The sequence below is a fragment of the Indicator indicator genome, chromosome 1 (genome assembly GCF_027791375.1).
Source record: "Indicator indicator isolate 239-I01 chromosome 1, UM_Iind_1.1, whole genome shotgun sequence".
NCBI lineage: Eukaryota > Metazoa > Chordata > Aves > Piciformes > Indicatoridae > Indicator > Indicator indicator.
The window spans coordinates 31,200,438-31,225,957 of record NC_072010.1 but is presented as its reverse complement, the minus strand read 5'-3'; positions in this window follow the sequence as shown (position 1 = coordinate 31,225,957).

The window sequence follows — 25,520 nt, the reverse complement described above, 5'->3', positions numbered from 1 at the left end:
ACTGGCATTAGCTACTGGTAATGATGCCAGCTGCAGTACAACTGATTGGCTTACTGCTCAAGCTTCTGTGGAGGAAACATTTGAGAGAAAATTGCTGATTTGTAGCTTTCTGGGGGTGATGTCATAATTTACTAGCATGGATATATCCATCATAAGACGCAGACCTGGATATAAGCTGCAAGGGAGTTCAGGACTTGTGAGGTTGGCATCGTTGGCTCTTTCAGTTATGCAAAGTATTTCCCACATGTAAGTACCTTCTTAATGACTCACAACAATATAGTTCTGAGCAGAGCTAGATTAAACACAGCATAATTTTAAATACATGTAATCTCATGCAGTTGTAAAATAATTTCCTCATTATGTCTAAGTGCTTTTGTGAGGGGAAAAAAAGTGTATTTGTGTGGAACACTTAGTCTCTTTATTGTTTAAACTTTTGGTTTGTGTAGCAGTTTTAGGTTGATGCCTAGGAAATTTTCCACAGATCTTGAGTAGAAAAGTGGTAGAATGTAAACAAATTACCATTAGATGCAAAAGAAAAAATAATGATACAGTCTAAATAATCTAACTACTAACAACTAACAACAAGTTAGTTGTATAAACCAACTCTTCCTCTTTCTTGGCTCTTTGTTCTAGCAGATACTAGCTGGTGCTTTTGCTTGGCTGTTGCTCACCTTGGAGGCCTTCTTGTTGTGGCAAAGTACTAACAAGCTATTCTCTGCTTTTCTCTTCTCATTTTTCCCATGTACAGAGGTGGAAGGGAGCAGAGAGGAGGTAGTTGTTGGTAACCCACTGGTTTTGCCCAGGGGGGTTCTTGTGTTGCTTACAAGTTGTAAATACATGTAAATATTGTATATTTTGTGCATTCATTGCATTTCATATTGTAGTTTTCTAGATTATAGTTTTGCTCATAAATATAGCCTCATTTTCTTCCAACTGAGCTGGTCTGGCAATTCCAATTTTATTTTGAGGGACAATTCTCTCAAATTACTTGGGAGGTGATTTGAACCCACCACCGTTCGTGAAATATCCTTTTATTAGCAACTGTCTACAACAGTGAATTTTCTCCTTTGGAGAAGTCTAATGCTACAAGGTCCTTAAAACTTCAAGATGCACAGAGATCACAGATGCTGACATATGAAATGCCTAGAGCCCACAAGTTCAGTGATATGCATTGAGTCGCTTGCTGGGCTGAAACATTCTTAAAAATATTAATTTTATCCTAAATACAGGTAAAGGGAATCACTATACTGCTGTGCATGGAAAATAACTCATACTCCATGCATTCGTCCTGTCCTCACACTAACTTAGGACATTGGTTTTGGTTCAGAACTGTGCCGTGTTGCATTTCAGTAACTATCACAACTTGCTTGTTAGCTTTTGTAGCAATCTTAAACTTGTTCTCAGTCATACAAACATATTTCTGCAGGTTAGCAAACTGTGGTATATGATTGCCTGTTCATAGACAGGACAAATAGATACTGTTCAGCCTTCCTCTGTTTTTAGACTCAGCCTGAAGTCTGTTCTTAGGACAGTTCCTTAGTTGCTATGATAAACACTTTTTGCACTTACTATTCACATCAAAAGCCTGTGCAAACAGTGAAAAATGCTTCAAAATATGATCCAACCCATGACTTCATTTCCTTCTTATTTCCTGGAATGAACCACTACCTTGCTGGAGAAAAAAGTCCCAGTGCAGCAGAAGTCCTAACATATGAGGTTAGTCCTTACACATAGGATTACTCTTTGGGAGGTGTAGGATCAGGCTCATTCCTTACTGCTAAGCAAGATGCCTAGGCCAGGAAGCCAGGTGCTCTCGTTGCTACAGTGTTAGAAGAACAAGAGTCACTTAAGCTCTCTGGTGATGCTCTTCTCTCTCTGACTATAATGCAACCTGAATAAACTTGTACTCTCTTGTATGGACCTGAGCTGAATGCAGGTGGCTGTAGTGAAGCAAAGTTCTACTGTGATCAGGTTATTTTTAGCTGTGCGGATGAAGGAGCCCTGAGACATTGGAACCTGTACACACAAAAAGAAGACAGCTCCTGACCTGAAGAGCAAGTAACAAATGTGTTTAGTGAAATTAATTTTAAAAAGGTGTTATCATACCACCACTAGTAAAACTGTTGCAGACTCTACATGTCTCAGAGAACATGTTAGTTATGCATTTAAAAGTTAAGGCATAGGCCCCAGGCAAGTGGCTGGGAGAAAAGCTTTTCACCTTGTCGGCCAGGGCTCCTTACTGCGTATCACCACCGCTGGGTGCAAAATTGAGGTTAAAAGTAAGATCTAATCTGTCTAGAGAAAAGGTTAAGCATTTCTAGTTTCTATATTTCCATGGTAATTTTAGTACACTACACAGTTATATTGGTGATTAAACAGAAGAAGGTCTTTGCCCTTCAGCAAGCCTTTTAGTCTTGCACTCAAGCTCACAGTAAAGTTCCTGCTTGTGGGTAAAATGAAATTTTGCTACTTCAGGCTTAAAATCTAATCCTTCTGCAAGATTTATCCCTGATACACTGTCTTATGTTTTAAGAACTTAAAATGTATGTGAATTTTACTGCTAAGACTGTTTTCTTTATGGTCACATACACTGCATGTTCATTCCTCGATGCAGCGTTTGCTTCTTTTATTCTTATTTTTTCACCCCCTCTTTTCAACATTCAGCAAAGTTCTTTCAAGTTTAGGGGATTTGAGTATTTGAAAGATTCAGAGAACTAGTTCCTTGAATTGTCTTCATTCCCAGATAACAATACTCAATATGCTATGTGTTAGTATCTCAACTACTTTCACAGACCCAAGTAGTATGGACAAAATTTTTTCCAGTTAAGGTATCACTACAGGCACAAGAAAAGAGAATATAAAGCATAAATGGGTCACTTTCACATTAGGAGGGAAGGGAAAAGTAGTGTTATTTGAATAAAAGAATTCTGGAAAGGATTTCATAGCAGCCTAGGAAACTTCACACCAAATAAACAAAGAGCTTTCCATGTGGCACGTCCCTTCAGGAGATGCTACAGTGTGTCTAGGAATAGGGGAAACACAGGAGGGGTAACTTAAAAGAGCAGAGAACACTTCACCTTGGGGAATTACTATTGCAGTCTTTGCATCCATGGAATAATATTAAATAGCACTACAAAAGTACAGAAAGGCACAGGTCTGGACACTGATCCTTTCCAAATCAGTGTCTGGAGCACTTTCTGCCAAGCGTCTGTTGACCTTTATGAACTCAGACAACCTTTAGCTACTGATGATATTAAAGGCAGCTCAACTGATTGGCAGAAGCATACTCATCGATACAGGTGTTGAAATGTTTATTTTTTTATATATTCCCTACTGAAGGCCACACAATATGGATTTGTAGATCATAGTTTTTGAACTGGAAACTGAAGAGGTAGTTACATGAAAATACCCTTCTTCCCTCACAGGTTTTCCAAAACTTTCAGTGCAGCCTAAACAAGTTTTCGAGAAAATAGAGATTGTGAGGTGAGTCATCTTCTCTGTAAGATGTTCTGGAAGTTGGAAGGAGGTGAGAAGGATGACGTCTTTATCAGCTCTTTTAATTCTATCCAGTCCTTATTTTTCTGAATGACATATTCCAGCTTCATATTCTCAGCTGTCTGCTCCATCAAGCTCCTGATCTTTGATAGCATAAACTGTGTGGGATCCCATCCTCTTGAAGAATAATGAGCTTTTCCATCTGCTTTTCACATACTCACTCATTCTTCATAGGGAAATCTCACTCTGAATCCACACACTGGTAGACTATTGCTCTGTATCTTTGTATGTTTAATCATATTTCCAGTGGCAACCCAGTCTGTGCACTAGGCCAAACAGCTCATAGTTTCCAAGTACTTGGCAAATGCCAGTAACCTGTGACTGATCTCCCAAAATAACAGGAAGAGTCAGTCTCACCATGTGATGTTCAGCAAAGCAGAAGATAGGAGCAGCTGGGTAAAGTATGTATGGAGCTCAAATTCATCAAACTGAGTTCTCAAGAAAATTCACCAGTTAAAATGCTGCTTTCTAGTTAAAGCATGAAGTTCTGCAAAGGCAAGGTGGTCAGAGGTCTCACTTCCTGTCAGTAACAGAAGGAAGGGCCCTGCTCCTGCGGCAGAGAAACCCTGGATACTCACTCTATGGAAGTAACAGTCTACCAAAAGGACACTGGAGGGTTTGGGTAATTCAGATCTCACTATAATGATTCAGTTGGTGTCAGGGGTTTCTGAGAATACCAACAAACTGGCTGAGAAAGTGGAGGATGAGCTGGCAAATGTGATAGCATAAAAATAGCTGTCTAATACCAATTCTGGGGAGTCTGGAGGAAAAAATGTTCCTTGCTATTTTAGGGCATGGATATTTCAATTCCTAAAATTCAAGATGTTCCTCTCATGACAGCAATAAGGCCCCTGTGAGTCAGGTAAAAAGAATAAAGAGCTGGTGAAAAACTCTGAACCCATTTTACAGGCTTTTTACAAATGACAGTATTTGAACCTTCCACATTATTTTAAATTCTGATTTCTTTTGAGACATTATGTTTCTGAGAGAACTCTTTCTGAGACTACAATTTCCAAGGGAACTGGGGTTGTTTAGTCTGGAGAAAAAGAGGCTGCACAAAGACTTTATCACTCTCTACAACTACCTGAAAAGAGGTAATAACAAGGTGAGGGTCAGTCTCTTCTCATAAGCAACAAGTGATAGGATGAGAAGAAACAGTCTCAAGTTGTACCAGGGGAGGTTTAGATTGGATATTAGGAAAAATTTCTTCACTGAAAGGGTTGTAAAACACTGAAGCAGGCTGCCCAGAGAAGCGGTGGCATCACCTTTTCCTTTCCCCTGGAGGTATTTAAAAGACAAACAGATGTAGTGCTTAGGGACATGATTTAGTGGTGGCTTGGTAATGCTGGGTTAATGGTTGGACTTGATCTTAAAGGTTTTCTTCAAAAAAAACCTATTCTGTGGTTCTATGATTCTGTGATTCTGAAGGACACAAACAAGATTTTTAATTGTAGTTTAAGACTTAAAGCCTTCCCCCTTCCCCCACCACTCCCCCCCCCCACTCCCCCTGCAACTATATCCTAATGTAAAAGCAAACAAACACAAAGAACACAAAGTATTTTGGTTTTGCTGTGCTGCAGGTTTGCTAGGTTTGGTCTATGACTTTTCCTCATGTTATTCTGACAAAATATATTACTTGGTTACCTCTGGTGAGGAAAAAAGAGAATTGCACAGGGCAAAAGGGAGATGAGGGTCATAAGAATCCAGAAATGACATTTCAACAAAATCTTAATTCTGTTTCATTCCATCATTTTTGAGATTCCCAGGAGGAATGCCTTTAACAGTTTTTATAACCAATTCAGTATCAGACGAGGAAGAAAAATGAATCTGTATTTTTCACAGGCTGGATTGTAAGAGCTAGCTAACCAATCCTTCTCTCTTAGCAATAAGAGAAAGGAGAAGTATTGCTGGCCAGTTTTTTGTTTGTTTGGTTGGTTGGTTGGTTTCTTAATTACTTTTTGTGCTGAGCTCCTAAGATGGGCAGAAAGGACAAATTTGCTTCCTCCTGAGAAGAACCAATAAACCACCTGGTCAGCACTCACTCGAAAAGTGGAGTACAGCTACATTTGCTACTTATGTAAACACATCAGATTTCAACTACCTTTATCTACCGTCTTGGAGATGCAGTAACCACTAGGCTGTTACCTATTTAGCTGTTACCTTCTTCTCTCTCTCTCTCAGCCTTTTCAAAAGGCCTTGTAAAAGATGTTAATTTTCCCCTATAGGCAGAAAGGGAGCATCTTTAACATCTTTAAAGTACATGGGAAATCCAGCTGTGCTCAGGACAGCTGTGCAGATTCAGAAACTAATCTGTCAGGCCCAAATAGAAAGATCTTTTAAAAATATGACATATAACATTGCCAGCCAGTCCAAAAGTCACCTTTCAGGTGATTGCTCTTGAGAAAGCCAACGATTTCTAGTGAGTTTTCATGATAAACATCTCTATCCTCAAACCAAGTGTTTCAAGATCTGAACAAATATCTACTGACATCAGTATCTTTAACAGACATTAAGCCATTTTTGTATCTAGATAATACACAGTATAAAGGTCTGGATTTGTCTTGTTCTCTTTCCCAACACGATACTTCGCTCACCTTTTCCCACCCTATGTATTAAAATTATTAATTTTACTTTATGTTTTTATTTGCATTTTCCACACAAACATTTTCATCCCAGACATGCAACAGCTAGAAAATGGAAGTGAACGAGCAAACAAATAAATTTCACAGGGACTGCAAGTGATCACTAATATTCCCAAACATGGTTAATTTTTTATTTATTTTCATAAGATCTCAAAATAATTCTTTCTGCTTCTCAGGAATAAAGAATGCAACAGAATATAAACATTTGTATATATAAACCTGTAATATTTTCCCCATATTTAAACTTTTAAAATTCCCTTAATGTAAGATAAATTCTTAAAGACCCAGGATTCCAAGCATACAATGAGGTCCTGAATGTTTAGGATTTTTAATTAAATTGTTAATTAAAAGCGTGTCCCAAATGCTAGCACTATTATTTGTATATAAAACTAATCAGCTGGACAACAAGGTCATTTCTGTCTTCTAAAGCTGAAACATTGTTACAGTGTCTCGATTTTATTAGAAACCAAGTCAGATTTGGGCTTAAAGGACTCCACTGGGAGCCTGTACTGGACAAGAATGATCTCCAACAGTATGTTGAGAACAAAATAAGTATACATGGACTGCAGCTTCAGGGGGTGATGGAGCAAGCTACACTTTATGTTGAAGACCTACATGGTCACCTAAAATCTCAGTGAAATCTTGAAGTAGATCCTGTAAGGCTCAAAATAACCTTGACCAGACTTCAGCAGGGTTCAATCTCCAGGGCAGATGTTATTGCAGTGACCACAGAACAGAGAAGTATGTGCCCTGTCTCAGCGGGATCACCCTAAGTCACAACAAACACATCCATCATTCCTCATGTTTCTCAGTCTCACATTCTTTTGAGAAGCATAGGAGAAGGAGCCCTGGAAAAAAGCAGACCTTCCCACATGTTTCCAACTATAGCTATCTTCTATGGAAATAATCAAGAAAATTATTAATGGCTGTCCTGGGTCCTAATAGAGATAGCTCCCACAGGATGGTCAGTTACAGTCTTGATAAGAACATTTGCAATCTATCAGTAACAACTGCAACAGGAATAAAAGAAGCTCAGTTTTCCTCTTCATCCTTTAGCTGACTGCCATGTGACATGGGACTCCACAGGCCAAGGACATTCACCAGAGGTGTTCCTGTAGGAAGGACCCTATTCAGCGAGACCCTCTGTTTCTCTGCACACGCTTGTAGGGAAACAAATGACCTTGTAGCATGTCCATTGGTAGTCTGATTCATTCAGCTCAGGGGAAGGGCCTGAAAGGAGGTAAAAAAATAGGAACTATCATCAGCTATCCATTCCCCACTAATAAAAAATAAGGACCAACATTTTTAGGGTATTCACAATCTGAGTTCAGTACAGTGTCTTCTACAGCTTTTCTGTTGCTCTTCATGACACATTCTTCTACTCTCCCCATACCTTCTTTTTCACTGAAGAATCACTATTTTAATTCCAAGATCTTATTAAAAAATCTGTGTTGATTCTCTCATGAGACTAGTGATCAGTTCCTGAAGTTTATAACATGAATTAATGGTATATTTTGACTTATAAAATCTTGTGCAGAAATTGAAGTCAGGCTAACCATCCTCTTCTGTTGTTTTTCTCTCCATTCTAATAAAAAAAATATTTAATGTCTTTGAAAACAATGTAAATGAAATCTTGCCCATTTTCTTGCCACACCGTAGTTCAAACGACACGTTTTCTAATCTACCAGATTCTGATGAACACCTCACAAAGTGCTGCTTGTGCTATATGAGTACAAGCTACTTAATGACACATTTATAAAAGGTATGAAATGAAAGCAAGAGTTCAGTGGAAAAAAAGAGTAGCATTTGTCTGTTGTGATCTCGAAACCTGTAGGAGCTTGTGTCCTACTAAGATGAGAGTCCACTCCTGAGCTGGTAACTGAAGCCCTTTTCCAGGTCTAAGCAAACTTATTCATCAAGCCCTCTCTACAGAGCCGTCAACTGGAATTACACGTGGAAGGCATTCCTTCCATTCACCACACTCCTGCTGACTTCTCTTTCATTTCCACATTTAACCCACACAAAACATTCCTATTGCAGGTCAGCTGTCAGTATTTTTTTCCTCTCAGGCAAAGTTCAGCAGAGGAGCCCTTGATTTTGTGTTTGGTTTGGGGGTTTTGTTTGTTTGTTTGGGTTTGTTTTTGTTGTGGGTTTGTTTGTTTGGGGTTTTTTTCCCTGTTATTCTATTATTTTGCTTAGATTGTTGAAAATTAGCTGTTACAAACCCCCTCAGTGCTTTTGGGATTCATGTGTTCTGCCCACCACCCTTGCACATGTCACCATGATACTGATACAGTCTTCTCTGCACTTCTGTGTAGCACAGAATGAAAGGCCCCAATGATCTGCCATGACAGTTGCCATCTTGATTTCTTACACCATAAGGCTCACCAGAGCCTTCATAGGGCTGATCTAGTGTGAGGTGTCCCTGCCCATGGCAGGGGGGTTGGAACTAGATCTTTGCGTCCCTTCCAACCCTGACTGATTCTATGATTCTATGATTTTATGATTCTTTTCTTGAATTGTTAAGGTGAATGGAATATATCATGCCTCTCCTCTTCACTGATTTCTATAACATTAGTCATCCAGATTTCTTTTACCAACTGAGTGAAACAAGAACTCGAAAGGAGAAAGTTACATTATCAAAATATGAAATATAAAATCTTCTAACTAGGTATGTAATTTGTTACCTCTTACCATGACCTAAGGAGTGTGATACCACAGAAGGTAAAACTGGGAATGAGAAGTAAAAGTAGAGTAGCATCACCCTACTTACATATGTACTTTTCTGTACCCTACTTACATATGTACTTTCCTGTACCCTGAGTTTTCTATGGTCTCTTCTGGGGTAAAAAAGCTAATGCCTGAAATTCTACCTGTGCTCATATCATTGGGTTTGTAACTAGGTCTCATGTTTTCCCTCTTTCTCGCTTTTTTCAAACCTGCTTTCCAAGCAGCAGTAATCCTTCCCTCTGCTGCCTCCCCTCTCAACTTCCCCATTTCTGTACTTTCACATTTTCACTCAGTTGTCTCCAAACTATTTCCCATCCCTCGGGCTCTCTCATTATCTTTCCATCTTCACAATCCTCTGTGTGCTGTTTTCTCTTATGCTTGCCTCTTCAATATTTTTTCCCTCTTCCCAAGAGTATCTATTCCTTAAACACTTTTCCCCTTTCTCTATGACCTGTAGTGGTCTGCATATACTGATATGCCACTACTTTTTGCCCTAGCCATATGTTCATCCATACCCTTGGTTCCAGATTCCGTGGCATAGGCAGAGAGCAAGGAGAATGACTAAGATATGTTGTGTTGGTGAAGGAAGATGTTGAAGGTCAATGAATACAGGGAGAGAAGCGGTAAATTCCTCTACCAAACTGCAGTCACCCTGTGCCCCACTGCAACTGGTACACTTATTCTCTTGTCATTCTGAACTCATCAACCCATTTTTCTCTCTTGGGTTTCAATCATGTTGGTCAGAGCAACAATTTTTTGTGCAAATCCTTCCTGAAGAAACAATACCTTTCCACACCAGTGTTCCCAGATTAGGAGTTGTTCCAGTTAATCTTTATGGCTGTACCCTGCAAGCATACCCAGGGTCCTATCTGCTTTTCTGAGACTCCACCTCAAATACTGCATTCAGTTCTGATGTCCCCATCATAAGAAGGACATAGAATGGTTGGAGCAAGTGCAGGGAGGGCCACAAGGATGATCAAAGGGCTGGAACACCTCTGCTATGAAGATAGACTGAGGGAGAAGGGGCTGTTCAGCCTGAAGAAGACTCCAAGGCGACCTTATAGCAGCCTTCCAACTGCTGAAGAGAGCCTAGAGGAAACCTAAACAGGGACTTTTTATAAGAGTGTCTAGTGACAGGACTAAGGGGAATGGTTTTAAGCTGAGGGAGAATAGGTTTAGACAAGAACTTAGGAAGAAGTTCTTCAGTACAAGACTGGTGAGACTCTGGAATAGTTTGTCAATAGTGATTGTGGATACACCCTGCCTGGAGCTATTCTATCATTCTGTGATTTACTATACATTAAAACATACATTGTCCTGTTTATTCCTTATGATCTTAACCAAATACGCTTAAAGCTTAGTACTTCACCAATTTTAGTTTTAGCTGTGGTGGTAACAATTATTTTTTTAAGGTTTTGGCCTTGATTGTGTTTCTAGCTGAATCCAGACCTAAACAGTCGTCTTTCTCATGGCCATATTCTGCTCTTTTGCAAGAGTCTTTTTATTCACTTTGGGTGTACTCTGATGAAAAATTATTTACTAAGCAGGACCCCACAATGAGCTTTGGCAATCTTCTTACTCTCTCCCAGAGGCGTTGTTCAGGCCAGAAGGAAATTTCTGCAGAATAATTTTTCCTTCTCTTTTTTAGTTGTTGGGTCATACGTTTCTACTTCCTTGGCTGCTCTACCCTAACCAGGTAGGGGACACTGACATCCAGTGCTGCTGGCAGCCCACTGACCCCTAACTCACCATGCATCAGCTCGGTAAGCTCGCTCTAAATTCAATTCCAGGCTCCTTGGTCAGTCTGCACCTGGACCAGGTTTCCTTGACACTGCACAGAGGAGCACCCCAGCATTTTGCACCACAATGCACCCCCTGCATACCTTCTCCAATGGGACTGCACTGGGGAATAGTCTCAGCAAACTAAACACAGGGATTTAGCAAATGCTCTCAGCCTAAGGATGCGCTCAACAGGTTCCCTAAAGCTGCAGGCAGGCAGGGAGAGAGCTAATGGCAGCAGTAGAATCATGACTGTTTTCCAGGCTCTCTAGATTCTTCTCTCTGAAGTCTTTTCCATCAGCAGGCACACTTTTTATCCCTCTGTTTTCTCCATTAATGAACCTGACTGATTAGCACCCTTGCTGCTTCAGTTTTTCCAAGACAAAGCAACCAAAGTGCTGCCCCCGCACACCTTCTTGAAACCTAAACATTGATTGCCCTTTTCTCTGTCTTGACCTTTTCTCTGTCCTCTTTCAGCTGTCTTTTATCAGTAAGTCACAACAAGATCTGCCTACTTCAATTTCAAATCCTGATAATAGTTTTTATCCTGCCAATTAATTCACCTTTAGTGAATCAACCTGCAGAGTTCCCTCAGCAGACAGCCTAGTAGCAAAACAAACCCCAGATCTCCACCTTCAGATGTCTTTTACCACCTTAAATACAGCACAATGAGGCAATAAACTTGTTAGTACTCTGTGCTTGGACCCTCTGGTAAGCTAGTGAGACACAGGAATGGAGTTAAACATTGTCTAAGGCAGACTGCAAATAGGCCAGAGAAACTGAAGAGAGTTCACTGAGGCTCATATAACCACTCACACAGAGACAGAAAAAGGTTTAAAATCTTCAGATTCACTTTGTGAGGTTTGAACAGAGCATCTTGAACAGTGTCACCATACTTGCTGCTTATGACAGGCCTTTATTGGTACTGTTTGCAGAGCCAATGACAAATGATTGTTGGTGGCCTCAATAAAGGTCCAGCACATTGAACTGATCCCATCTGACTCATAGCTTAGCATTTCTCTGTGTGCCCCCAGGCAGTATTCACAGGTCTTAAGAAATAGAAAGGACTTCTTCTGGAACCCTGCTAATCTTGCTTTTCTACCAACATTTCTTTTCTGACTGAATAGCTGTAGTTTTATTTTCCTTTGTGCAGGTGTTGGCTGTTCTTTCAGTTCTTCAACTGGTTTGTTGGATTTGAGTTTATTTATTTATTTATTTATTTAGTCAGTCTGTTTCTTGCTTGTCTCTCCTAAATTTTATTATCCATATTCCATATCCTACTTACCCAGTATAAACCAAAATATTATGCTTCCCGTTCTTTACTTCGTGATCCGTTTTGGTGTAACGGGAGAGGGGTTGAGGGTTCTTAGTGACTCATTGTTGGGAGCAGAAACTCAGAAAGGTAAAATGCAGTCCTTTGGCCATGACATTAATGTCTGTGCTATTCCCACTGTCCCTCCATTCATGCAAAGCACAGCATAAAAATTTCTGAGATCCCTGGGAGCTCTCGTTTTCTGATGCAGTGACAGTAAACAAGAGCGATGTGACTAGTTAGAGAAAGGGGACCCAGTTCAGCAGGGACACACATCACACATCTTTCGCCTTACAGAACAAGATGAATGAAACTGCCCAAGCAGACAGGGAGAACAAATCAGGAAAGCAACATTATGCAAGCAAAACCTGAAACTCAGAACTACAAAACACCTCCCTGAACACAACTACATTGATGTTGTAATTTTTTACAAGTCAAAGGTCCATTGGCAGCTTGTAAAACAAAATTGTGTGCAACTTCTAACATCACTCATGTGATTCTATCTGTTAAAAAAGTATGTGTAGATTTAGAAAGCAAACACTTTAGACATAATTCAACTACCAGCACATTCTCTATTTCACGGGACTCTTCCTCTCCCAGAACATTTGATTTCTGTTGATGATTTAAAATAATGACTTAGAAATTGATAAATGTGACTCTGCTTCAGAAAAACCTTAAAAATGTGTTTTAGCAAATTTCAAGCTGCTCTTCAGTGTTGACCTGAACACCCTCAACAACTTATGAAAAAGTATGTTCCTGCCTTCATGACAAGCACGCTGAATGGGAATGCAATCTTTCTGGAGAAAAAGTGAGACTTCTAATTTGCTGGAATAACAAAGTGACTAAAGGATGACAATTCAAACTGCACGTGATGTGGCTACTGCAAGGACTTATTTATTCTGTTTAGCTCTGAGTCATGAGATTGGTTGTTGCTGGAGGAGCTGAGAATCCCTTACCATGTTAATTCAGGAGTGATCTCCCTGAAGCTTGAAAAACTGTATCTTTATGTCCTGAGCTTTAAAGACAGCTTGCAGATACAATTTCAGATCTGGGAATAATCATGTTCCTTTTGCCTATTGGGAATGATCCTGTTCCTTTTCACTGGTGAATTAACTGAGCTGCCGGTAGGGACATCTTCAACTAGATCAGGCTGCCCAGAGCCCCATTGAGCCTCACCTTGAATGTCTCCAGGGAAGCGGCTTCAACCACCTCCCTGGGCAACCTGTTCCAGTGATTCACCACCCTCATGGTAAAGAACTCGCTCCTAACATCCAATCTAAATCTACTCTTCTCTAGTTTGAAGCCATTGCCCCTTGTCCTGTCAGTGCAGGCCTTTGTAAATAGCCTCTCTCCATCCTTCATATAGGCCTCCTTAAGGTACTGGAAGGCTGCTATTAGGTCTCCTCAGAGCCTCCTCTTCTCCAGGCTGAACAATCCCTGCTCCTTCAGCATGTCCTTGTAGCAGAGGTGCTCCACACCCCTGATCATTTTTATGGCCCTCCTCTAGACCTGCTCTATCAGGTCCATGTCCTTCCTATATTGAGGGCTCCAGACCTGTACACAGTACTCCAGGTGAGGTCTCACCAGAGCAGAGCAAAGTGGCAGAATCACCTCTCTGGATCTGCTGGCAATGCTTCTTTCGATGCAGCCCAGGACGTGATTGGTCTTCTGGGCTGCAAGCTCACACTGTCTGCTCATATCCAGCTTCTCATCCATTAGCATCCCCAAGTCCTTTTCCTCAGGGCTGCTTTCTAACGCTTCATTCCCCAGTCTGTATCCATAGTGAGGATTGCTCTGGCCCAGGTGCAGAACCCTCCACTTGCTCTTATTGAACCTCATGAGGTTCACCTGGTTCCACAAATAGCCCCAACGCTCTCAGTCTGTCTCCATAGGAGAGGTGCTCCAGCCCTCTGATCATCCTCTTCACCCTTCTTTGGACACTCTCCAGCACGTCCGGATCCTTCTTGTAAAAGGGGCTCCAGAACTGGGCACAGTACTTCAGGTGGGCTCTCCCCAGAGTGGAATAGAGGGGAAGAATCACCTCCCTTGACCTGCTGGCTATTCTTCTGGTGCAGCCCAGGATATGATTTGCTTTCTGGGCTGCAAGTGCACACTGGTAGCTCATAATGAGCTTCTTGTCCACCAGTACTCCCAAGGCCTTTTCTTCAAGGGCTGCTCTCAAGCCACTCACTGCCCAGCCTATATCAGTGCTTGGGATTGCCCTGACCCAGATGCAGGACCCTGCACTTGGTCTTGTTGAACTGCATGAGGTTGGCTTGGGCCCATCTCTTCAGCCTGTCATACTTGCATGGACTATTTTTCTTATGCTAATGTGGCAGATTCAGGAACTTTACACTCAATGCTGTCAAGAAAGCACTTGTTATAGCTCTCCAGGCTCACTTTTCAGGCATTATTTCTAACTTCCCCACAGAGGATAACTCCGGGGTGTTCCAACAGCTCTTATCTTTTGGAGTCTAATCCATCAGTGCCTGTGAACAATCATTCAAGTCCGTCTGCTATCAAACAACCTTAAAATCCTGATGTTGTTTAGACAAATGTATCTTAGACACCTTAGCTGGCTTGACTTGAACTCTAGATCTAGACTTGCTACCTTGATTAGATACAGTCATTAGGCTGAACTTCCTCTCATTAAAAATTTAAATGTCACAGAAAGTTTAGAGGTTTTTTTCCTCCTAACCATCAGCTCCAGATTTAGACTAGTCTAAACAACCTTTCAAAATGCATATTCCAAAAGGAGGTGCTATTTTTTCTTCATTTCTTTTAGTACAGAGCCAAACCAGAGCTTGATAAAAGACATCATACAGACATCTGTCCTAATAGTTTTTTCCCAGATGCTCCTCATATGACCTCTGTTACTTTCTGAATCATCTGCAAATGCATTGCATTGTAACTCCTTCCTTGTCATTCTGTAATTTGCATTGTATTAAAAATAATAGTCCTACAAACATATCTTCCAGCTCTGCTTGCTCCAGTACACCTACCTCACCCTGTCATACTGCAGATAAAATCTCTGCAACTACCATTTTGCCCTTTTACTTAGCTCTTTTTTGTGCCCCATTATTTTATGGCTTGGTTGACTTTTGTCACTGGGCTGGTAACATGTTTCTGCAGTCACTGTGCATGCAACCTCATTTACTGTGATGCTGGGTAATTGCCAATTTCTCTTAAATATCCACTTAAAGAAAAAAAAATGAGTAAGAAAATGAACAACAGCATGAATAATACCTTACATCAATTTACAAGCTCAAGAGGTGACCCCATGTAACTTCATAAATTTCAGCAAAGCCAAATACAAGGTCCTGCACCTGGATTGGGACAGCCTCCAGTATTCAAACATTTAGAGCAGCCCTGTGAAGCTTTGGAGTACTGGTGGGTGGAAAGCTGGATATGAGACAACAATGTGCGCTCACAGCCCTGAAAGCCAGCTGTCTCCTGCATCAAAAGAAGCACGGCCAGTGAGTCAAGGGAGGTGATTCTGTCTCTCTACTCCACTCTTGTGAGACCTCCTGAAGTACTGTGTGCAGCTCTGAAGTTCTCAGCACAACAAAGACATGAACTCTCTGGACCAAGTCCAGAGGAGGGCTAGAAAGATGATCAGAGGGATGGAACACCTGTCCTGTGAGGAAAGGCTGAGAGAATTGGGGTGGTTCAGCCTGGAGAAGAGAGGCTCCATCAAGACTTTATAACAGCCTTACAGTACTTAAAAGGAGACTACAAGAAAGATGGGGACAATTTTTTTTACTAGGACCCTTTGCAACAGGGCAAGGGGTCAAGATTTTAAACTAGATGAGGGTGGGTTTAGGCTAAATATAAGGAAGACACTTTTTACAGTGAAGGTGGTGTAAAACAGAAACATGTTGCCCAAAGAAGTAGCAGATTCCCCAACCCTGGGGAAATTCACAGTCATGTTGGACCAGAGTCTGAGCAACCTGATCTGGTTAAAGATGCCCCTGCTCATTGCTAAGGAGTTGGACTAAATGATCTTTAAATGCCTCTTCCAACCAAAAATATTCTATAATTCTATTTCTTGTCTTTGGAGAAGTGAGAGTCTTGCCTTGCTCTAAAGCCTGAACTGTATTCACTCTGGTTTGTATTGCTGCTAGTGATGTTTCAAAATCACATATTAGCCAAGAATGGCATGGATTTGATTTGCCTGTTGTAGTGTGTGGATATCATCAGTCCCCCAAACACTCAAGTATTGGGTCTGGAAGAGCATCAGCATGGGTTTGATATTTTGCAATTTACATTCCAGTGCTGCCTTCAGTGAGAGCTGCATTTCTGAGGCGGATTCTCTGTGCATCTTCCTGAGGGGGTTGCTCAGGCAGCAAATGACCTGCTCCTTACACTGAAAACATAGACAAGAGCATCAGGTTGCAAAAGTCCTCACCTTCTACAAACAGCTTTCCCAAGTGAAATCAAGGTGAAGAGAAAGATCAGTGCCTCACCAGAAGCAGTCTCTGTCTCCATGCCATACTGCAGTGAGGGGGAAGAGGAAGGTTACATGTAAAATATTAAAGCCAGTGAGCTCTGCTGAAAATGACTGACAGCTTCAATTAGTAGGAACATCGCCAGGCTCCCACCTGACAGTCTCTGGGAAGCCTGAATTGCCAGCCAGGCTTGCATCAGTTTTATCAAGACTCTGAACGCAGCAGTTAAAGAAAATTCTAGCAATGATTCCTTCTTCTCACCTGGCTTTAGGCAACACAGCACCCAGAATTTGATGGAGACCAAACTCTGGTGCAGATAGGTGCTCTCACATGTCATAGAAATGCAAAAGCATCTGGAAGGTATGTGTCAAAAAATTCTGCTTCTACACACCTATTCCTCTCCAAACACTACTTGCTATTCATTATTTAACTAATTGTTATTTCCAGACCTGTGGTCATTTAACTAAGTACAGAATCCCTGAATGAAGAGTCATTTCTGTTGAGGCAGCAGCAAAAACCTCTCTGTCTATCCCAGTGTGGCCTGGCAAAGACAAGTGTCAGGCACAACAGCCTGCATTTCTTGCTGCCATTTCACCTAGGACTGCACTGATCCTGTGACATGAATCTTGAGAGACTTTATACAGGTTTCTTCTAGAACACCAGGAAACTGTACTGTGTTACCAGCCTTCTCACAAGTTTCATTTTCGTGATCTTTTCAGCAAGGATGAGAAAAGTTGAGCAAATTCTTCCTCTGTAAATTATCCAGTGTGCATCCCTAGGCTTCTCACACACGCTCTTGTCGTAAAAAGAATCAACAGGTCAGAACTAGGGGAAATATACTGAGGAAGTTGTCAAAAGACTTAGGGAAGTCTGGCAGATGTCTAAATGTTATGGGATTTGTCCATTTCATCAACCTATTACCACGTTATTTAACATGTGCTACCTTTTCATAAAGCCTCCAGGTATCGCTGGAACCTCTTGGCACAGGTACTGTGCAGCACAATTCCCTTTGCCATGTTCTCACTAGTACTTTTAACCATTATTTTCTTTGCATTCCTTGGTCTTTTTCATTCCTACTGCTGTAGTTTATCACGTAGTCTACTATCAGTAAATGAAGTCTATTGCTTACAAGAGTTTCTAGTTCTTTCACGTTACCAGTTTTGACTGCAGTATTCCTCTTGATGATTATGTATCTTTCAATAAAATGTATAGGCAACATTTCTGCATAGAATGTTAAAGAAGTTTCTTCACCCTAGGTTTCCCATAATTAGAATCTCAGGCATCAAATCTTATAAGAATGACTTATTTCAATGGTACAGCTCATGGAGGCTGTTTAATAGTATATTACAGCAGCTGTAGTCCAATTTATGTGGTTCAAGTTGTTACACAGTCATCTGGTCTGCTCTGCTGCTGACAGGCATTTCCTGACATCTGTAGGGGCAGAGTGAGTCGTGGACCCTGCAGATTCCCGCAGCCACCAATGAGGGCGGAGTCATGGCTGAAGGGGTTGATCTCTTTCACAGTCATGGGGCAGGGGAATAAATTTTGCAGCGGTCCAGACTGCAAGTTCCCCTGCATGCTGTCAGCTGTCAGCCTCTTTTTCTCTTGGCTTGAATAGAGTGGAGAGCAAAAAATCCACAAAATTAATGTGGTGACATTTCATTCCCCATGGAAATTTGCACACATCAAAATAACTTCTCACTCTGTTAGTCTCACGGTTGCAGAAAAGTGAGATATTGCAGTATCAGTGCTGAATGTGAGCCTGCCTGCAAATCCAGCTGAAGTGTCAGCATTGTGCACTTACTGGAATTACAGACTTAGAATCCAATAGAAACATAATGACTAATATCAACTCCTCCTGCTCTCCCCTTGCATACCCACATCTGTGTATGCGTCATTAAAAGGCCACATCCGGAGATGATGTAAAACATCATGTCTCCACTGACCCTCCCAACTGTCCCCCGTTCTCTCTTTATGCCTGTATGGTATATTGTACCTGTCCTTAACTAAATTACATCCTTTTTTTTTTTTTTTTTTTTTTCACAGACCAGTATTCCAATTTGTCAGGGCAATTTTGGTGCCTAAGCCTGTCTCACAGTCTCTCACAACTTATTTTATAGGCCAGCCTAATATCTGTATTCTCTCCTCCACCAAGTAACAGGCAAAAACACATAACAGAAACAACGCTGAGATTATCTCAGACTTCATGAAAGGCTTCAAGGAACCTCTTCCTTTTTGACAATGAACCATCAACAGTCAGTTTGTATTTTTAAAAAGCTTGGCCACAGTGTTATGCCAATCTTTCATTAGTTCATTAAATACACTGATGTCAAATAATTTTCTTCTGACTAATCTACATTGTCAGTTACTTAGTCTCTTCTCAGAGGCATAAAATTTCTTTTTTGTTTTGTTTTGTTCCAGAGTTTTTCCAAAACATTAATTAAGATAACTGCTTGTGGGAGTTTGGTTGGTTGGGTTTTCTTAATTCTTAGTTCCTTTGCCCTTCTCTTTCAAGACGGACCTTGCATATATGGTCCCTCGCCCACTCTCCAGCAGCTGCCACTGATAATGCAGGCACTGTTTCAGCCTGTTTGCTAAGGTAAACCAGAGAAAATGCCATCAGAACTAGCTCACCAGAAAGCATCTTTTTCAGCTAGCTATATGCAGGACTGTGCCTTCCTTACTTGAAAGCTAATATAAAAATATCATGTTGCTAACTGTGCTAGACACGTACTCTCATCAGCTATGGCTGATTCCCCCAGGGATCAGTTCTGGGCCCCATCCTGTTCAATATCTTTATTGATGATCTGGATGAGGGGATTGAGTCAGTCAGTGGTAAATTTGCAGATGACACCAAGTTGGGAACAGGTAGAGAGTAGAAGGGCTCTGCGGAGGGACCTTGACTGGCTGGACAGATGGGCAGAGTCCAACAGGATGGCATTCAACAAGTCCAAGTGCCGGGTGCTGCACTTTGGCCACAACAACCCCATGCAGAGCTACAGGCTGGGGTCAGAGTGGCTGGAGAGCAGCCAGGTGGAAAGGGACCTGGGGGTACTGGTTGACAGCTGAACATGAGCCAGCAGTGTGCCCAGGTGGCCAAGACAGCCAATGGCATCCTGGCCTGCATCAAGAATAGTGTGGTCAGCAGGAGCAGGGAAGTCATTCTGCCCCTGTACTCAACACTGGTTAGGCCACACCTTGCGTACTGTGTCCAGTTCTGGGGCCCTCAATTTAAGAAGGGTACTGAGACTCTTGAATGTGTCCAGAGAAGGGCAACAAAGCTGGTGAGAGGTCTGGAGCACAAGCCCTATGAGGAGAGGCTGAAGGAGCTGGGGGTGTTTAGCCTGGAGAAGAGGAGGCTCAGGGGTGACCTCATTGCTGTCTACAACTACCTGAAGGGAGGTTGTAGCCAGGAGGGGTTTGGCCTCTTCTCCCAGGCAACCAGCACAGGACACAGTCTCAAGCTGCTCCAGGGGAGGTTTAGGCTGGAGGTGAGGAGAAAGTTCTTCACGGAGAGAGTTGTTAGCCATTGGAATGTGCTGCCCAGGGAGGTGGTGGAGTCACCATCCCTGGAGGTGTTCAAGAGGGGATTGGACATGGCACTTGGTGCCATGGTTTAGTGGTCATGAGGTCTTGGGTGACAGGTTGGACTTGATGATCCTTGAGGTCTTTTCCAACCTTATTGATTCTGTGATTCTGAAGGCATCCTTCCCTTTCCCAAACAGTGATTCAAAGACATGCCTGGGGGTAAAACAAGGAGATCTTGATTAGATTCATACTACTGAGAGAACTAGGCCTTGTGTAATGGAATTTTAGCTATCTTGTAGAGGACAGGTAACTTGGAAAAGGGAGAGGAGGGAAATATTTCTCTACTCTGAAAATGTTAACTAGGATAAAGGGATAGGGGGAAGCATAGCTACTTGCATACAGAAGTAAATTTCAGCAAGTAGTTTCATTCCTAAGAGGATAAAAGACATAAAATTTCAACCAAATTAATCTTAAAGCTTTTTCAACAAATTAAAATCCCCAAATCAAAGGAAAACATTGAAGGTCTGAATCCTGAAATGGATTTTACTCTACAATTATTTTGTCTATTTTTTAAATGAGAAAAAAAAATGTCATTTGAGGGAGACTGCAACTCATTTCAATCTCAATTTTTCAGGTTAGCTGAAGAGCTGAAAAAATCAATTCTTTGCACAGCTCCTGTCTTGGGGCCTTGGAAAATTACCCTCTAGAGACAACAATTGTGGGAGTCATGGTACAGAGCATCATCATGGAAGTTTAAATCAAAACAGACAGAGTTTTAGATCATTTTGGAAGATGCCAGCAGAGCTGTGTTTTAAAATGGGCTTAAGAGCTGTGTCTAAAACAGTGATGAACATGGCTTGGCCTTTTCTGTATGTTTCTGTCTAGCACTATTAATTATAGTTACCTTAGGTGTTCTTCCTGGTGACAGCATCAAATGATAGGTACTTTTCTTGTTGTAAATGAGGACTTTAAGATGTATTGCTGTGTGATTGTGCTTCTAGGAAAGACAAGTTGCTTTTGCCTTCATTCACCTTATTTACATGCATGACATCAGGATGGAATGGCCTTTCATAGGGAATTCAACTCTTTAAATTCACAGCAGTTTAGAATTTGTTCCTTAGAGCTCAGCAAATGAGTTGTTGCTTTCTTCAGACCTTGCCTAATAAGAAGAGATTATTCAAGTGATGACTGAAAAGGTTGATGAGTCAATTTTTTTCCAGCAATATATTAGTAAATGGAATTAATTAAGCAACTATTTGGTTTAGACTCCTTTTTCTTAACACCCAGGGTATGGTCCATGGTTATATACCTTACATATATATATATAGAGAGAGACATACAGTATGTAACTCATCAAGAGGAGTTGTTGGTGTGTTCTGCCATTGCAGCTGAGACAGTACTATTTTGAATTCTATTCTCTGTAAATATTATGCTTTTATTCAAATCTATGACATCATGTAATTTTCCTCTCAACTTTATCTACCTTCCCAAGAAATAAGCCCCCATTTCTACAGCACTTTTGTGCACTCTTTTCTGAAATGCTTTTGCTAAACCAGTATACTAGTGTGGATATTAGGTAGACCCTTTTTTTCCCCCTTCTTCTTCTTTGAAGCACAAGTATTTCCTTTTACTAACTGACAATTCTGGGTTTGGTTGGTGGGTATGAGCCATTACACTGTTGAGCAAGACCAGGTAGCACCTATATTTAAATTTGGATCCCAGGTAGCCAGAACATGATGAACATGAATTTACTTTTCCCATGTGGACCAAAAAACAAAACTTGAGGCAGACTTAAGCTAAGGTTTCTTACCATTGGAGTATGTTATAAAACAAGGGCAACATTTGGTGCCCTAGGTGGATTGCAGCTTTCCTTTAAGGAGAATTATATGAATGGGTAAAATTATAGGAATTATAGTATGGGCAAAACCTAGGAGTGGACAAATGCCAAATATTTCACAAAGCAAGGGGTATTACAGAATAATGCTCAGAGATCTCTGGATCTACTTCATGGTCCACTTGAAGTCATAACTGAAGAAAGAAAAGGTAGGGAAGATGATCCAAACACCTTGGCTGCTGGAACCAGGACAGGAAAGCTGTATTACAGCACTGGTGGGGCGTGTGGGATGGTGTGTTCCCCATACCAGTTGAGAGCACCCAAAGCTCTCTATAGCCTGGCAAAATGGGATCAGGCAGGGACCACATGGAAGAAGATGAGCTGAAAGCAGCTCCCACAGGATGAGAATCAGCCCTGGCCATAGCTCTCCAATAGTGCAATTGGAACTTTCCCCACAGCCACCAGTGAGAAGCAGAGAGCCTTGCTCTCTGTGTCTGTGGCCTTGCCCTGGACACAAGCTGTTAGGAATAAAGGCAAGAAATTAATAATAATATATTAATTATTTATTCATTTGGCCCCACCTCCCACATAACTATGTACAAAAGTTATAAAGGGTATAAAGGTTTGGGATTCAGTTGAGAAATGTCTTCCCAATAGGAATGGTTACAAATAGTTTGAGAATAGTATTTGGAAAAAGATAGATCCAAAAGCAGTAAATGTTCTCCACTAACAAAAATTCCCAGAGACTTTAGGCATATATCAATTACTCACAATGTTGTTTGCTGATTGTGGGAATTTCTCTTTTGTCTCTTTTTATCAAAAAATCCTTCTGAATTGCTGCTGCTGCTTATAATCCACATGTGGGGGGTGGGCGAAGACCCCAGACAGAAGAATCTTGTGCTCTGCAGCTCACCTATTTTATCCAGCCGGGCTAATTCTTGTCACATTGTCACCAGAAAACATGTCCAAAAGCCAAACAAAAGGCCAGAAAATTATAACCATCAGTTCTCTGCCTAAGCATGCCCAACCATGCCCAGACTTGACCCAGCACAGGGTCTGTGCCTGGCAGGACACATGGCTTGGGGGAAGGTCCCATGTGAATCCACTAATCCACAGGTCTGGGACAGGAAGGTATCTCTCCTGTCTCCCTTCACCCCAGCTTCTCTGTTTCTCCCTATCATGTCTTCATGGGGTGGGGAAGGTTTTGGATGTACTGCAACACCAGCACCCAAATCTGCAGGGGTGCTCAATATCCTGTCAGTGAACAGAGTTTTATCTGCAAGTGCTCATCTGTAGTTCAGTAGTGAGCTATGCTAGCACGTGTCACTCACTCAGCTGCAGTAAAAACTGTGGCAGTTCCCTAAAGCTCTGCTGCTGCAGACATTAATGATGAAGCTATTGACTGACAATCATGCAGTAGGGCAGCATTGTTAATGACTTTTTATCAGACAGATCAAGAATTTATGGCTATCCATCACAGATTACAGGACCCCCAGTGGGCTACTGCCCCTGGTTCCTCCAGTGCTGGGCCAGGGGCTATGCAGGAAAGGCTGACTGGTTTATCTCAGGTTTAAGTGAAACCAAAGAGAAAAAGAGTTGTGTATAACTTATGTGTTGTACTCATCTTCCCAAGCATTTCAGTAAAAGATATGTACAAAGCTAGGAATGGGACATGAGTTCAGTTCACAAAAACACAGAAGAGAGGTACTCTACCCCCTCACCCCCATCTAGTGTTGTGGGCACCTCTTCAGGGAGTGAAGGAGTTGGGGTTGTGTCCCTTTTTTGATACACACTTTGACGACAACCAACAGCTCCCAAAGCCCAGAAAAGTGTCTGATCCCTGCCCTCAGCATCTTCCAAGGGACCATTTCCAATCTCTCATTTCAGGGCTTTTTTCTTTGTAAAGAAGTTTTAACCAGTCAGAATTAGTCTTGGAGGCTAACACCAGTCACAGAGGTTGCTCTCATTAGGGTCCATTTGTAATCAGTGGACAATCTGTACCTGGAGAAGACATCTTGTTTTGATTTGAGTGTATTTTCAAAAGTAAGAGGTGTTGTCAAGATGATTTCCAAACAAGGACTGTGCTTTTGAGATGTGTTCCCTTTGACCTAGAAATGTGCCAGGTTTAGTGTTATACAAAGCCTGATGCACCATGACTGCTTTTCCTCAGCTTTGCACAGAGGTGGACTGAATATCTGTATTATTAATACAAGACAAAGCTCCTCGGGATTCTGGATGCCTTAATGTTTCACAGTATCACAGTATCACAGTATATCAGAGGTAGGAAGGGAGCTCAAGAGGTCATCAGGCCCAACCCCCGTACCAGAGCAGGATCACTTAGGGTAGTCTGCACAGGAATGCATCCAGGTGGGTTTGGAAAGTCTCCAGAGAAGGAGACTCTGCAACCACCCTGGGCAGCCTGTTCCAGTGCTTCATCACCCTCCCTGTAAAGAAGTTGCTCCTCACTTTGAGGTGAAATCTTCTATTTTTAGTAAATCACATAAAAGTAAAAAAGAAGCAAACATTGTAACATCTCAGTAGCTGATGTACTGCATACAGACAGTGGGAAAAAATGTGCTGAATCTCACTCCTTGGAGTATTGTTTCTTCCATGCTCAGCAACAAAGACTGAGAAGTTAGTAGTTCATAGTTGTGGATGTCTAGCACTTTCCCTTAGCAGGCATCTTGAGCAGCCAGGAACATGTCTTTTTAAGCTATATCAGATGACTGCTTTTGAGGGACAGATTCTTAACACAGAAAGATCCTTCTGGGTTTGCTTCTATTAATTTTACATAAGGCATTTTTGTTAGCCAGAATTAGATAGCACCACTCATTTATGAATAACCCATAAAGGAATGCTTCAGTCCATATGAGACACTTTCTCAGTCCCTGGTGCTGGATATTCACAGATCAAGAATGGCATTCATGCAGAACAATCACCAACAGAGTTATTTCTGTGGTATGCCTGGATTGACTTGGAAAGAATTATCTTCCCAGCTATATGAGTCGTTTTTCCCAAAGCACGTTTCTTCCATCCTTCCCCTATAGGGAATAAGTAATGATTATGGTGGAGTTTTTCAGCTGTGCACTTTCGTGATCACTGTTTCCATCTACCCTTTCATTAAACGGTTCTAATGACTGCTCCTGAAAAAGGAAACATCTGGCACATGTTGTGATGGGGAAATGCAAAGTGATAATGGTAAAATCCTTGGGATTGTTCAGTCTGGAGAAGAGAAGGATCCAAGGAGACCTTATTGTGGCCTTCCAGTATCTGAAGGGGGCCTACAAGAAAGCTGGGGAGGGACTTTTTAGGATGTCAGGTAGCAATAGGACTAGGGGGAATGGAGCAAAACCAGAAATGGGTAGATTCAGATTGGATGTTAGGAAGAAATTCTTCACCATGAGGGTGGTGAGACACTGGAACAGGTTGCCCAGGGAGGTGGTGGAAGCCTCATCCCTGGAGGTTTTTAAGGCCAGGCTGGATGTGGTTCTGAGCAACCTGATCTAGTGTGAGGTGTCCCTGCCCATGGCAGGGGGATTGGAAATAGATGATCCTTGAGGTTCCTTCCAACCCTAACAATTCTACGATTCTATGACTCTTTTGAGCTCAGTCAGGCTTGCCTGACGTGAGGCATAGCCTCTTAAACAGTCCTTCAATGCAGTACTATTCATTCAATTCTAGAAATGAACACA